Here is a 13,684-nt window from a genome sequence, read left to right as displayed (position 1 = left end):
CAGTGGTGGATCACAGCTGACAGTGGTGGATCACAGCTAACAGTGGTGGCTAACAGCTGACAGTGGTGGATCACAGCTAACAGTGGTGGATCACAGCTAACAGTGGTGGCTCACAGGGAAAAACCTGGAAAATGTGCTAACTTTACCACTTTTGGTGCAGTTTTTCCACTTCTATTGTTGCAATTAGCATTTTGTTCTTTGGCCTAACATCACTGCTGTGTGGTGGACTACATAAAATGATGTGGTAGACTACATAAAATGATGTGGCTGACTACATAAAATGATGTGGTGGACTACATAAAATGATGTGGTAGACTACATAAAATGATGTGGCTGACTACATAAAATGATGTGGTGGACTACATAAAATGATGTGGCTGACTACATAAAATGATGTGGTAGACTACATAAAATGATGTGGTGGACTACATAAAATGATGTGGTAGACTACATAAAATGATGTGGTGGACTACATAAAATGATGTGGCGGACTACATAAAATGATGTGGCTGACTACATAAAATGATGTGGCGGACTACATAAAATGATGTGGCGGACTACATGAAATGATGTGGCTGACTACATAAAATGATGTGGTGGACTACATAAAATGATGTGGTGGACTACATAAAATGATGTGGTGGACTACATAAAATTATGTGGTGGACTACATAAAATGATGTGGCGGACTACATAAAATGATGTGGCTGACTACATAAAATGATGTGGCTGACTACATAAAATGATGTGGCGGACTACATAAAATGATGTGGCGGACTACATAAAATGATGTGGCTGACTACATAAAATTATGTGGTTGACTACATAAAATGAGGTGGCTGACTACATAAAATGATGTGGCTGACTACATAACATGATGTGGGCCATTTTAAAATGATGTGGTGGACTACATAAAATGATGTGGCTGACTACATAAAATTATGTGGTTGACTACATAAAATGAGGTGGCTGACTACATAAAATGATGTGGCTGACTACATAACATGATGTGGGCCATTTTAAAATGATGTGGTGGACTACATAAAATGATGTGGCTGACTACATAAAATGATGTGGTAGACTACATAAAATGATGTGGCGGACTACATAAAATTATGTGGTGGACTACATAAAATGATGTGGTGGACTACATAAAATGATGTGGCGGACTACATAAAATGATGTGGCGGACTACATAAAATGATGTGGCGGACTACATAAAATGATGTGGCTGACTACATAAAATGATGTGGCGGACTTCATAAAAAGACGTGGTAGACCACATAAAATGACGTGGTGGACTACATAAAATGATGTGGTGGACTACATAAAATGATGTGGCTGACTACATAAAATGATGTGGCGGACTTCATAAAAAGATGTGGTAGACCACATAAAATGACGTGGTGGACTACATAAAATGACGTGGTGGACTACATAAAATGATGTGGCGGACTACATAAAATGATGTGGCGGACTACATAAAATGATGTGGTGGACTTCATAAAATGATGTGGTGGACTACATAAAATGATGTGGCGGACTACATAAAATGATGTGGCTGACTACATAAAATTATGTGGTGGACTACATAAAATTATGTGGTGGACTACATAAAATGATGTGGCTGACTACATAAAAGGATGTGGCTGACTACATAAAATGATGTGGTGGACTACATAAAATGATGTGGCTGACTACATAAAATGATGTGGTGGACTTCATAAAATGATGTGGTGGACTACATAAAATGATGTGGTAGACTACATAAAATGATGTGGCTGACTACATAAAATGATGTGGCGGACTTCATAAAATGACGTGGTAGACCACATAAAATGATGTGGTGGACTACATAAAATGATGTGGTAGACTACATAAAATAATGTGGAGGACTACATAAAATGATGTGGAGGACTACATAACATGATGTGGTGGACTACATAAAATGATGTGGCGGACTACATAAAATGATGTGGCGGACTACATAAAATGATGTGGTGGACTTCATAAAATGATGTGGTGGACTACATAAAATGATGTGGCGGACTACATAAAATGATGTGGCTGACTACATAAAATTATGTGGTGGACTACATAAAATTATGTGGTGGACTACATAAAATGATGTGGCTGACTACATAAAAGGATGTGGCTGACTACATAAAATGATGTGGTGGACTACATAAAATGATGTGGCTGACTACATAAAATGATGTGGTGGACTTCATAAAATTATGTGGTGGACTACATAAAATGATGTGGCTGACTACATAAAATTATGTGGCTGACTACATAAAATGATGTGGCTGACTACATAAAATGATGTGGTGGACTACATAAAATGATGTGGCGGAGTACATAAAATGATGTGGCTGACTACATAAAATGACGTGGCTGACTACATAAAAAGATGTGGCTGACTACATAAAATGATGTGGCTGACTACATAAAATGATGTGGTGGACTACATAAAATGATGTGGCGGAGTACATAAAATGATGTGGCTGACTACATAAAATGATGTGGCTGACTACATAAAATGATGTGGCTGACTACATAAAATGATGTGGCTGACTACATAAAATGATGTGGTGTACTACATAAAATGATGTGGCTGACTACATAAAATGATGTGGTGTACTACATAAAATGATGTGGCTGACTACATAAAATGACGTGGTGGACTACATAAAATGATGTGGCGGAGTACATAAAATGATGTGGCTGACTACATAAAATGATGTGGGCCATTTTAAAATGATGTGGCTCAATAACAAAATAACAACATCAAGAATGTAACAAAACGATCAACACAAGAGAAAACAAAGTAATATTTTGACAAAAAACAAAACAAAAATAATATGTGTGGTATATGCTAGGCTAACGTCTTAGCAACCAGACGTTAGACTCATTTTAGTAGCTTTGTTTTTTTTTTGCAGGGATTCCAAAACTATCCCTGCCAATGATCTCATTAATTCCCCAAAGAGCAGTGAGGTCATGGCGTCTAATCCTGACGCTCATCTGTGTGCGTTTGACATCTGCAAGGTACGTCATTCACCAGCCCGGCCTGAGAGGTCTTGGATTAAGTCAGTGGTTCTCAAACTTTTTTTGTCATCCCCCACTTTGGACAAGGTGGAGTTTTCAAGCCCCACCTGCCCCCATCGCCCCAACAGGACGCTAATGCCAAGTTTACCATTTTCAAATTTATTGAACATCAAGTAACATCAAGTTGTATACATTCAAACTCAATAACATAAAATAACATCAAGTTCAATAATAAATTAAATAACTGTGCAGCTGTGGTATAACTTGCATCAAGTTCAATAATAAATAAAATAACTTGCATCAAGTACAATAATAAATAAAACAAAAGTGTTATAACTTGCATCAAGTTCTATAATAAATCAAAAAAAGTGTTATAACTTGCATCAAGTTCAATAATAAATAAAATAACTTGCATCAAGTACAATAATAAATAAAACAAAAGTGTTATAACTTGCATCAAGTTCTATAATAAATCAAAAAAAGTGTTATAACTTGCATCAAGTTTAATAATAAATCAAATAACTTGCATCAAGTACAATAATAAATAAAACAAAAGTGTTATAACTTGCATCAAGTTGTATAATAAATCAAAAAAAGTGTTATAACTTGCATCAAGTTCAATAATAAATCAAATAACTTGCATCAAGTTCAATAATAAATCAAATAAAAGTCTTATAACTTGCATCAAGTTCAATAATAAATCAAAAAAACTGTTATAACTTGTATCAAGTTCAATAATAAATCAAATAACTTGCATCAAGTTCAATAATAAATCAAATAAAAGTTTTATAACTTGCATCAAGTTCAATAATAAATCAAATAACTTGCATCAAGTTCAATAATAAATCAAATAACTTGCATCAAGTACAATAATAAATAAAACAAAAGTGTTATAACTTGCATCAAGTTCTATAATATATCAAAAAAAGTGTTATAACTTGCATCAAGTTCAATAATAAATCAAATAACTTGCATCAATTTCAATAATAAATAAAATAGAAGTGTTATAACTTGCATCAAGTTCAAAAATAAATCAAATAACTTGCATCAAGTTCAATAATAAATAAAACAAAAGTGTTATAACTTGCATCAAGTTCAATAATAAATCAAAAAAAGTGTTATAACTTGCATCAAGTTCAATAATAAATCAAATAACTTGCATCAAGTTCAATAATAAATCAAATAAAAGTGTTATAACTTGCATCAAGTTCAATAATAAATCAAAAAAAGTGTTATAACTTGTATCAAGTTCAATAATAAATCAAATAACTTGCATCAAGTTCAATAATAAATCAAATAAAAGTTTTATAACTTGCATCAAGTTCAATAATAAATCAAATAACTTGCATCAAGTTCAATAATAAATAAAATAACTTGCATCAAGTTCAATAATAAATAAAACAAAAGTGTTATAACTTGCATCAAGTTCAATAATAAATCCAAAAAAGTGTTATAACTTGCATCAAGTTCAATAATAAATCAAATAACTTGCATCAAGTTCAATAATAAATCAAATAAAAGTTTTATAACTTGCATCAAGTTCAATAATAAATCAAATAACTTGCATCAAGTTCAATAATAAATAAAACAAAAGTGTTATAACTTGCATCAAGTTCAATAATAAATCCAAAAAAGTGTTATAACTTGCATCAAGTTCAATAATAAATCAAATAACTTGCATCAAGTTCAATAATAAATCAAATAAAAGTTTTATAACTTGCATCAAGTTCAATAATAAATCAAATAACTTGCATCAAGTTCAATAATAAATAAAACAAAAGTGTTATAACTTGCATCAAGTTCAATAATAAATCAAAAAAAGTGTTATAACTTGCATCAAGTTCAATAATAAATCAAATAAAAGTTTTATAACTTGCATCAAGTTCAATAATAAATCAAATAACTTGCATCAAGTTCAATAATAAATAAAACAAAAGTGTTATAACTTGCATCAAGTTCAATAATAAATCAAAAAAAGTGTTATAACTTGCATCAAGTTCAATAATAAATCAAATAAAAGTGTTATAACTTGCATCAAGTTCAATAATAAATCAAATAACTTGCATCAATTTCAATAATAAATAAAATAGAAGTGTTATAACTTGCATCAAGTTCAATAATAAATCAAATAACTTGCATCAAGTTCAATAATAAATAAAACAAAAGTGTTATAACTTGCATCAAGTTCAATAATAAATCAAAAAAAGTGTTATAACTTGCATCAAGTTCAATAATAAATCAAATAACTTGCATCAAGTTCAATAATAAATCAAATAAAAGTGTTATAATGTCATGTCTGTGTTCATGTTTTTGTTTGGCCATGTGCTGTTTTGTTTTTTGGACACTTCCTTAGTTCCTGGTTTCACTTCCTGGTTTTGTTTTGTAAACCATAGCAACCATTAGTTTCACCTGTTCCACGTTTGGACTCACACACACCTGTCTCACGTTTTCACAGTCATGTCATGCACCTGTTCACAGTTAGTCACGCACCTGTTTTCACTTATCATGTCACTATATAGGCTTTTCTGTTTCTGTTGTTCGTCCTGGCGACATCACCCATTCATGCCATGTCCACAGTTCCTTGTCACGTTAGTTCTTGTTTCATCTCTTGTCACGTAAGTTTTTGTTTGTTTAATGTTCATAGTTCTCCGCCATTGTGCGCGCCTTTTGTTTTCCTAGTCAAGTTTTTTACCTCCTCTGTGAGCGCCTTTTGTTTGTACCTTTTGTTTGAGTTTATAGTAATAATTAAACTATGTCTTTACCTGCACGCCACGTCCGTTCCAATTCTTTTGCACCACGGGAGAGCAAACCACGCCAAAGACCGAGTCTTGACATATAACTTGCATCAAGTTCAATAATAAATCAAAAAAAGTGTTATAACTTGCATCAAGTTCAATAATAAATCAAATAAAAGTGTTATAACTTGCATCAAGTTCAATAATAAATCAAATAACTTGCATCAATTTCAATAATAAATAAAATAGAAGTGTTATAACTTGCATCAAGTTCAATAATAAATCAAATAACTTGCATCAAGTTCAATAATAAATAAAACAAAAGTGTTATAACTTGCATCAAGTTCAATAATAAATCAAAAAAAGTGTTATAACTTGCATCAAGTTCAATAATAAATCAAATAACTTGCATCAAGTTCAATAATAAATCAAATAAAAGTGTTACAATTCTGGATGTGGAGAGATCGGGCCATTTTGGGCTGATAGATGCGTATACGATGGACCTGCTCGCTAGCTTGGGAATTCTTCGCGAGCTACATCCAGCAGTGGCCTTTGAAGCAGCGGCGTCGACTACCAGCGGAGACGGTCAGCGAAGGAGACGTAAGCGGTGCGCTCGGAAGCAGAAGCGGGGGTGTCGGGCGGGGCTAACAGCAAAGCTAAATGCTTTGTTGTTAGCGGGGCTAACGAAAAAGCTAAATGCTAATCCACAAAGAAGCGCTAATAAGGAGTCTGTTAAACTAGAACTAGCCAGCGCCAGGCTGGATAATCCCTGCACACATAGCAATTCTTCTAGAATAATATACAACTCACATAATGTTTTTTCTGCGTCAGAGGTGGACATGCATTTTACTGAGGTGGCAAACAATCTAAAAATTCCTGTCATATCAATTCCTAGATATGGTCGAAATTATTTAAAGTGCACTATGCATAATAAACGTAACATTATTAATATTGCTACTACGGATACTTTCAACAAAAACTCCTCAAAACAGCCCACTACCTATAATATGGGCTTTTTAAACATAAGGTCATTGTCTTCCAAAACGTTATTAGTTAATGAAATCATCAGAGACAACAATCTTGATGTCGTTGGTTTAGCCGAGACCTGGCTCAAACCAGACGAATTTTTTGCGCTGGGTGAGGCGTCTCCTCCTGGCTATGCGGGAACGCATATTGCCCGCCCCATTAAAAGGGGTGGGGGTGTTGCACTAATATACAACAAAAACTTTAGCCTTACCTCGGACCTAAATAATAAATATAACTCGTTTGAGGTGCTCACTATGAGGTTTGTCACACCGCTGCCTCTCCACCTGGCTGTCATCTACCGCCCCCCTGGGCCCTATTCGGACTTTATCAATGAATTTTCAGAGTTCGTTGCTGATCTAGTGACGCACGCCGACAATATAATCATAATGGGAGACTTTAACATCCATATGAATACCCCATCGGACCCTCCATGCGTGGCGCTCCAGACTATAATTGATAGCTGTGGTCTTACACAAATAATAAATGAACCCACGCATCGCAACGGTAATACGATAGATCTAGTGCTTGTCAGGGGTGTCACCACCTCTAAAGTTACGATACTCCCGTACACTAAAGTAATGTCCGATCATTACCTTATAAAATTCGAAGTTCGGACTCATTGTCAACAAACTAATAATAATAATAATAACTACTATAGCAGCCGCAACATTAATACTGCCACAACGACGACTCTTACTGACCTACTGCCTTCAGTAATGGCACCTTTCCCAAATTATGTGGGCTCTATTGATAACCTCACTAACAACTTTAACGACGCCCTGCGCGACACCATTGATATTGTAGCACCGCTAAAGCTAAAAAGGGCCCCTAAAAGGCGTACCCCATGGTTTACAGAAGAAACTAAAGCCCAGAAATTATCATGTAGAAAGCTGGAACGCAAATGGCGTACGACTAAACTTGAGGTTTTCCATCAAGCATGGAGTGATAGTTTAATAACTTATAAACGCATGCTTACCTCAGCTAAAGCTAAATATTACTCAAATCTCATCCACCTCAACAAAAATGATCCTAAATTTTTGTTTAGTACAGTAGCATCGCTAACCCAACAAGGGACTCCTCCCAGTAGCTCCACCCACTCAGCAGATGACTTTATGAATTTCTTTAATAAGAAAATTGAACTCATCAGAAAAGAGATTAAAGACAATGCATCCCAGCCACAACTGGGTTCTATTAACACAAATATGACTGTATATACGACGGACACTGCCCTCCAAAATAGTTTCTCTCTCTTTGATGAAATAACATTGGAGGAATTGTTAAAATGTGTAAATGGGACAAAACAAACAACATGTTTACTTGACCCAATTCCTGGGAAACTTATCAAGGAGCTTTTTGTTTTATTAGGTCCATCAGTGTTAAATATTATAAACCTATCACTTTCCTCTGGTACTGTTCCTCTAGCATTCAAAAAAGCGGTTATTCATCCTCTACTCAAAAGACCTAACCTCGATCCTGACCTCATGGTGAACTACCGGCCGGTGTCCCACCTACCGTTTATCTCGAAAATTCTCGAAAAAATTGTCGCACAGCAGCTAAATGAACACTTAGTGACTAACAATCTCTGTGAACCTTTTCAATCCGGTTTCAGGGCAAATCACTCCACGGAGACAGCCCTCGCAAAAATGACTAATGATCTATTGCTGACGATGGATTCTGATGCTTCATCTATGTTGCTGCTTCTTGATCTTAGCGCCGCTTTCGATACTGTTGATCATAATATTTTATTAGAGCGTATCAAAACGCGTATTGGGATGTCAGACTTAGCCTTGTCTTGGTTTAACTCTTATCTTACTGACAGGATGCAGTGTGTCTCCCATAACAATGTGACCTCGGACTATGTTAAGGTAACGTGCGGAGTTCCCCAGGGTTCAGTTCTTGGCCCTGCACTCTTTAGTATTTACATGCTGCCGCTAGGTGACATTATACGCAAATACGGTGTTAGCTTTCACTGTTATGCTGATGACACCCAACTCTACATGCCCCTAAAGCTGACCAACACGCCGGATTGTAGTCAGCTGGAGGCGTGTCTTAATGAAATTAAACAATGGATGTCCGCTAACTTTTTGCAACTCAACGCTAAGAAAACGGAAATGCTGATTATCGGTCCTGCTCAACACCAACATCTATTTAATAATACCACCTTAACATTTGACAACCAAACAATTAAACAAGGAGACTCGGTAAAGAATCTGGGTATTATCTTCGACCCAACTCTCTCGTTTGCGTCACACATTAAGAGTGTTACTAAAACGGCCTTCTTTCATCTCCGTAATATCGCTAAAATTCGTTCCATTTTGTCCACAAGCGATGCTGAGATCATTATCCATGCGTTCGTTACATCTCGTCTCGATTACTGTAACATATTATTTTCGGGCCTCCCTATGTCTAGCATTAAAAGATTACAGATGGTACAAAATGCGGCTGCTAGACTTTTGACAAAAACAAGAAAGTTTGATCATATTACGCCTATACTGGCTCACTTACACTGGCTTCCTGTGCACCTAAGATGCGACTTTAAGGTTTTACTACTTACGTATAAAATACTACACGGTCAAGCTCCTGCCTATCTTGACGATTGTATTGTACCATATGTCCCGACAAGAAATCTGCGTTCAAAGAACTCCGGCTTATTAGTGATTCCCAGAGCCCAAAAAAAGTCTGCGGGCTATAGAGCGTTTTCTATTCGGGCTCCAATACTATGGAATGCCCTCCCGGTAAAAGTTAGAGATGCTACCTCAGTAGAAGCATTTAAGTCTCATCTTAAAACTCATTTGTATACTCTAGCCTTTAAATAGACTCCCTTTTTAGACCAGTTGATCTGCCGTTTCTTTTCTTTTCTTTTCTTTTCTACTCTGCTCCGGAGTGGACCGCTAGCCTGTCCATCAGATGGGGACATCTCTACGCTGCTGACCCGTCTCCACTCGGGATGGTTCCCGCTGGCCCCACTATGGACTGGACTTTCGCTGATGTGTTGGACTTTCACAATATTATATCAGACCCACTCGACACCGAGGATGTCGTTGTGGCTTGTACAGCCCTTTGAGACACTAGTGATTTAGGGCTATATAAATAAACATTGATTGATTGATTGATTGATGTCTGTGTTCATGTTTTTGTTTGGCCATGTGCTGTTTTGTTTTTTGGACACTTCCTTAGTTCCTGGTTTCACTTCCTGGTTTTGTTTTGTAAACCATAGCAACCATTAGTTTCACCTGTTCCACGTTTGGACTCACACACACCTGTCTCACGTTTTCACAGTCATGTCATGCACCTGTTCACAGTTAGTCACGCACCTGTTTTCACTTATCATGTCACTATATAGGCTTTTCTGTTTCTGTTGTTCGTCCTGGCGACATCACCCATTCATGCCATGTCCACAGTTCCTTGTCACGTTAGTTCTTGTTTCATCTCTTGTCACGTAAGTTTTTGTTTGTTTAATGTTCATAGTTCTCCGCCATTGTGCGCGCCTTTTGTTTTCCTAGTCAAGTTTTTTACCTCCTCTGTGAGCGCCTTTTGTTTGTACCTTTTGTTTGAGTTTATAGTAATAATTAAACTATGTCTTTACCTGCACGCCACGTCCGTTCCAATTCTTTTGCACCACGGGAGAGCAACCCACGCCAAAGACCGAGTATTGACAGATGTCGCCAGCACGAGAGCTCTCCCGCAAAAAAATTGGACAATTTTGACGAGGCAACGTGGGAGGTCCTCCGCGCGCTGGAGGAAGAGACGCTGCGTTATTCCTCCGGTAAGCGCAGAGACCTGATGTGGGGGCCAGATGGAAATCTGGTGCCATTGAGCTCCAGTTGGTCCGAGGATGGCGCTGCGTCACCGCAGGCCTGGAAGCGCCGCTCCAGACCAAAGACATCAGGGAAGGCGAGCGGACAGCATGCGGCGCTGCCGCAGGCTCCTCCCACTCCGGGCGGAAGCAGGTTGCTGCCAGCTCCACAGCTCCAAAAGGACATCACAGACCAGGATTTTTTTTTTCTGAACTCTTTTTCTTTTGATCATCCGCCTCCAGCCAAAGACTCTAAAAACATGATAAGACATTACCAGGACATGTTTTTAGAAATCAGATCCTGTCAATCACAGTCACCCAATTTTCATGCCCCGCCCCCCAGGACTCATGCCACGCCCAAGTCAGAAATTTTTTTTTCACCCACAAAAGCCCAGGTGGGGGGGAACGAAAGACCTTTTGGACAATTTAGAGGGGAGGATTCTGCCCTCCTCCTGAACCCCCTCCGCCCACCCCAAAAGACGGTTCCAGACCGCGGGGAGCGCGTCTGGGATCCGCTCCTTGAGGGGGGGGCTAGGGCTGGGAATTGTTCAGGTGGGGTGGGTCAGCATCGTCACGCCAAGCCACAGCCTCCAGCACGACCACCACCACCTGTCTTTCGACCTGCCAAGCCACAGCCACCAGCACGGCCACCACCACCAGTTTTTCGACCATGCCAAGATCTACCTGCTCCACGCCAAGCGCCACCAGTACCTGCTCCACGTCAAGCGCCACCAGTACTTGCTCCACGTCAAGCGCCACCAGTACTTGCTCCACGTCAAGCGCCACCAGTACCTGCTCCACGTCAAGCGCCACCAGTACCTGCTCCACGCCAAGCGCCACCAGTACCTGCTCCACGCCAAGCGCCGCCAGTACCTGCTCCACGCCAAGCGCCGCCAGTACCTGCTCGCCGCCAAGTGCCGCCCGTGGCTGCCCCACGCCGCCAAGTGCCGCCCGTGGCTTCCCCACGCCGCCAAGTGCCGCCCGTGGCTGCCCCACGCCGCCAAGTGCCGCCCGTGGCTGCCCCACGCCGCCAAGTGCCGCCCGTGGCTGCCCCACGCCGCCAAGTGCCGCCCGTGGCTGCCCCACGCCGCCAAGTGCCGCCCGTGGCTGCCCCACGCCGCCAAGTGCCGCCCGTGGCTGCCCCACGCCGCCAAGTTCCGCCCGTGGCTGCCCCACGCCAAGACCAAAGCCAAGACCAAGAACCGCCAAGTGACCAAGACCCGCCAAGTGACCAAGACCAAGACCCGCCAAGTGACCAAGACCCGCCAAGTGACCAAGACCCGCCAAGTGACCAAGACCAAGACCCGCCAAGTGACCAAGACCAAGACCCGCCAAGTGACCAAGACCAAGACCCGCCAAGTGACCAAGAACCGCCAAGTGACCAAGACCCGCCAAGTGACCAAGACCAAGACCCGCCAAGTGACCAAGACCAAGACCCGCCAAGTGACCAAGACCAAGACCCGCCAAGTGACCAAGACCAAGTCCAAGCACTGCCACGCCAAGACCAACCACGCCAAGACCAACCACGCCAAGACCAACCACGCCAAGTCCAAGACCAAGACCAACCATGCCAAGACCAAGACCATGACCCACGCTGCCAAGACCAAGACCGCCAAGGCCAAGACCACCCATGCCAAGACAAAGACCCGCCACGCCAAGCTTCGCCGCCTGACGCACCACGCCAAGCTTCGCCGCCTGCCACGACAACGCGCCCACCTCCTCGTCGGCCAAGGATGTGGCCATTCCATGGGCGTCCGCCACGCCAGGTGCGCCGACCTCCTCGTCTGCCACGAATGTGGCCATTCCCAGGTCGCCCACCTCGTCAGGTTCAGCGGCGGTCTACCCGCCGCCGCCACCTGACTCTGCCCCGGTGGATTCGGGGACACCTGGTCTGGCGACCCACCGCCATGTTCCCCTCCCTCCCTCCCATGACTCTTGATCCTGTTTTTTGTTTTGGCCATCTGGGATCTGTCCGTAAGGGGGGGGTTCTGTCATGTCTGTGTTCATGTTTTTGTTTGGCCATGTGCTGTTTTGTTTTTTGGACACTTCCTTAGTTCCTGGTTTCACTTCCTGGTTTTGTTTTGTAAACCATAGCAACCATTAGTTTCACCTGTTCCACGTTTGGACTCACACACACCTGTCTCACGTTTTCACAGTCATGTCATGCACCTGTTCACAGTTAGTCACGCACCTGTTTTCACTTATCATGTCACTATATAGGCTTTTCTGTTTCTGTTGTTCGTCCTGGCGACATCACACATTCATGCCATGTCCACAGTTCCTTGTCACGTTAGTTCTTGTTTCATCCCTTGTCACGTAAGTTTTTGTTTGTTTAATGTTCATAGTTCTCCGCCATTGTGCGCGCCTTTTGTTTTCTAGTCAAGTTTTTTACCTCCGATGTGAGCGCCTTTTGTTTGTACCTTTTGTTTGAGTTTATAGTAATAATTAAACTATGTCTTTACCTGCACGCCACGTCCGTTCCAATTCTTTTGCACCACGGGAGAGCAAACCACGCCAAAGACCGAGTCTTGACATATAACTTGCATCAAGTTCAATAATAAATCAAAAAAAGTGTTATAACTTGTATCAAGTTCAATAATAAATCAAATAACTTGCATCAAGTTCAATAATAAATCAAATAAAAGTTTTATAACTTGCATCAAGTTCAATAATAAATCAAATAACTTGCATCAAGTTCAATAATAAATAAAATAGCTTGCATCAAGTTCAATAATAAATAAAACAAAAGTGTTATAACTTGCATCAAGTTCAATAATAAATCCAAAAAAGTGTTATAACTTGCATCAAGTTCAATAATAAATCAAATAACTTGCATCAAGTTCAATAATAAATCAAATAAAAGTTTTATAACTTGCATCAAGTTCAATAATAAATCAAATAACTTGCATCAAGTTCAATAATAAATAAAACAAAAGTGTTATAACTTGCATCAAGTTCAATAATAAATCCAAAAAAGTGTTATAACTTGCATCAAGTTCAATAATAAATCAAATAACTTGCATCAAGTTCAATAATAAATCAAATAAAAGTTTTATAACTTGCATCAAGTTCAATAATA

At 39.9% G+C, this 13,684-nt stretch overlaps 1 protein-coding gene across 1 annotated transcript in view; it reads right to left on the bottom strand.

The window, feature by feature from the left end:
• The window catches only part of LOC133656434 (glutamate receptor ionotropic, NMDA 2C-like), a 180,727-nt gene that overhangs the window by 103,646 nt on the left and 63,397 nt on the right, over positions 1-13,684 (bottom strand).

The sequence above is a fragment of the Entelurus aequoreus genome, linkage group LG08 (genome assembly GCF_033978785.1).
Source record: "Entelurus aequoreus isolate RoL-2023_Sb linkage group LG08, RoL_Eaeq_v1.1, whole genome shotgun sequence".
Taxonomy (NCBI): Eukaryota; Metazoa; Chordata; class Actinopteri; order Syngnathiformes; family Syngnathidae; genus Entelurus; species Entelurus aequoreus.
Note: the sequence above shows the minus strand (reverse complement) of the source record. Positions and strands in the feature narration are given on the sequence as shown.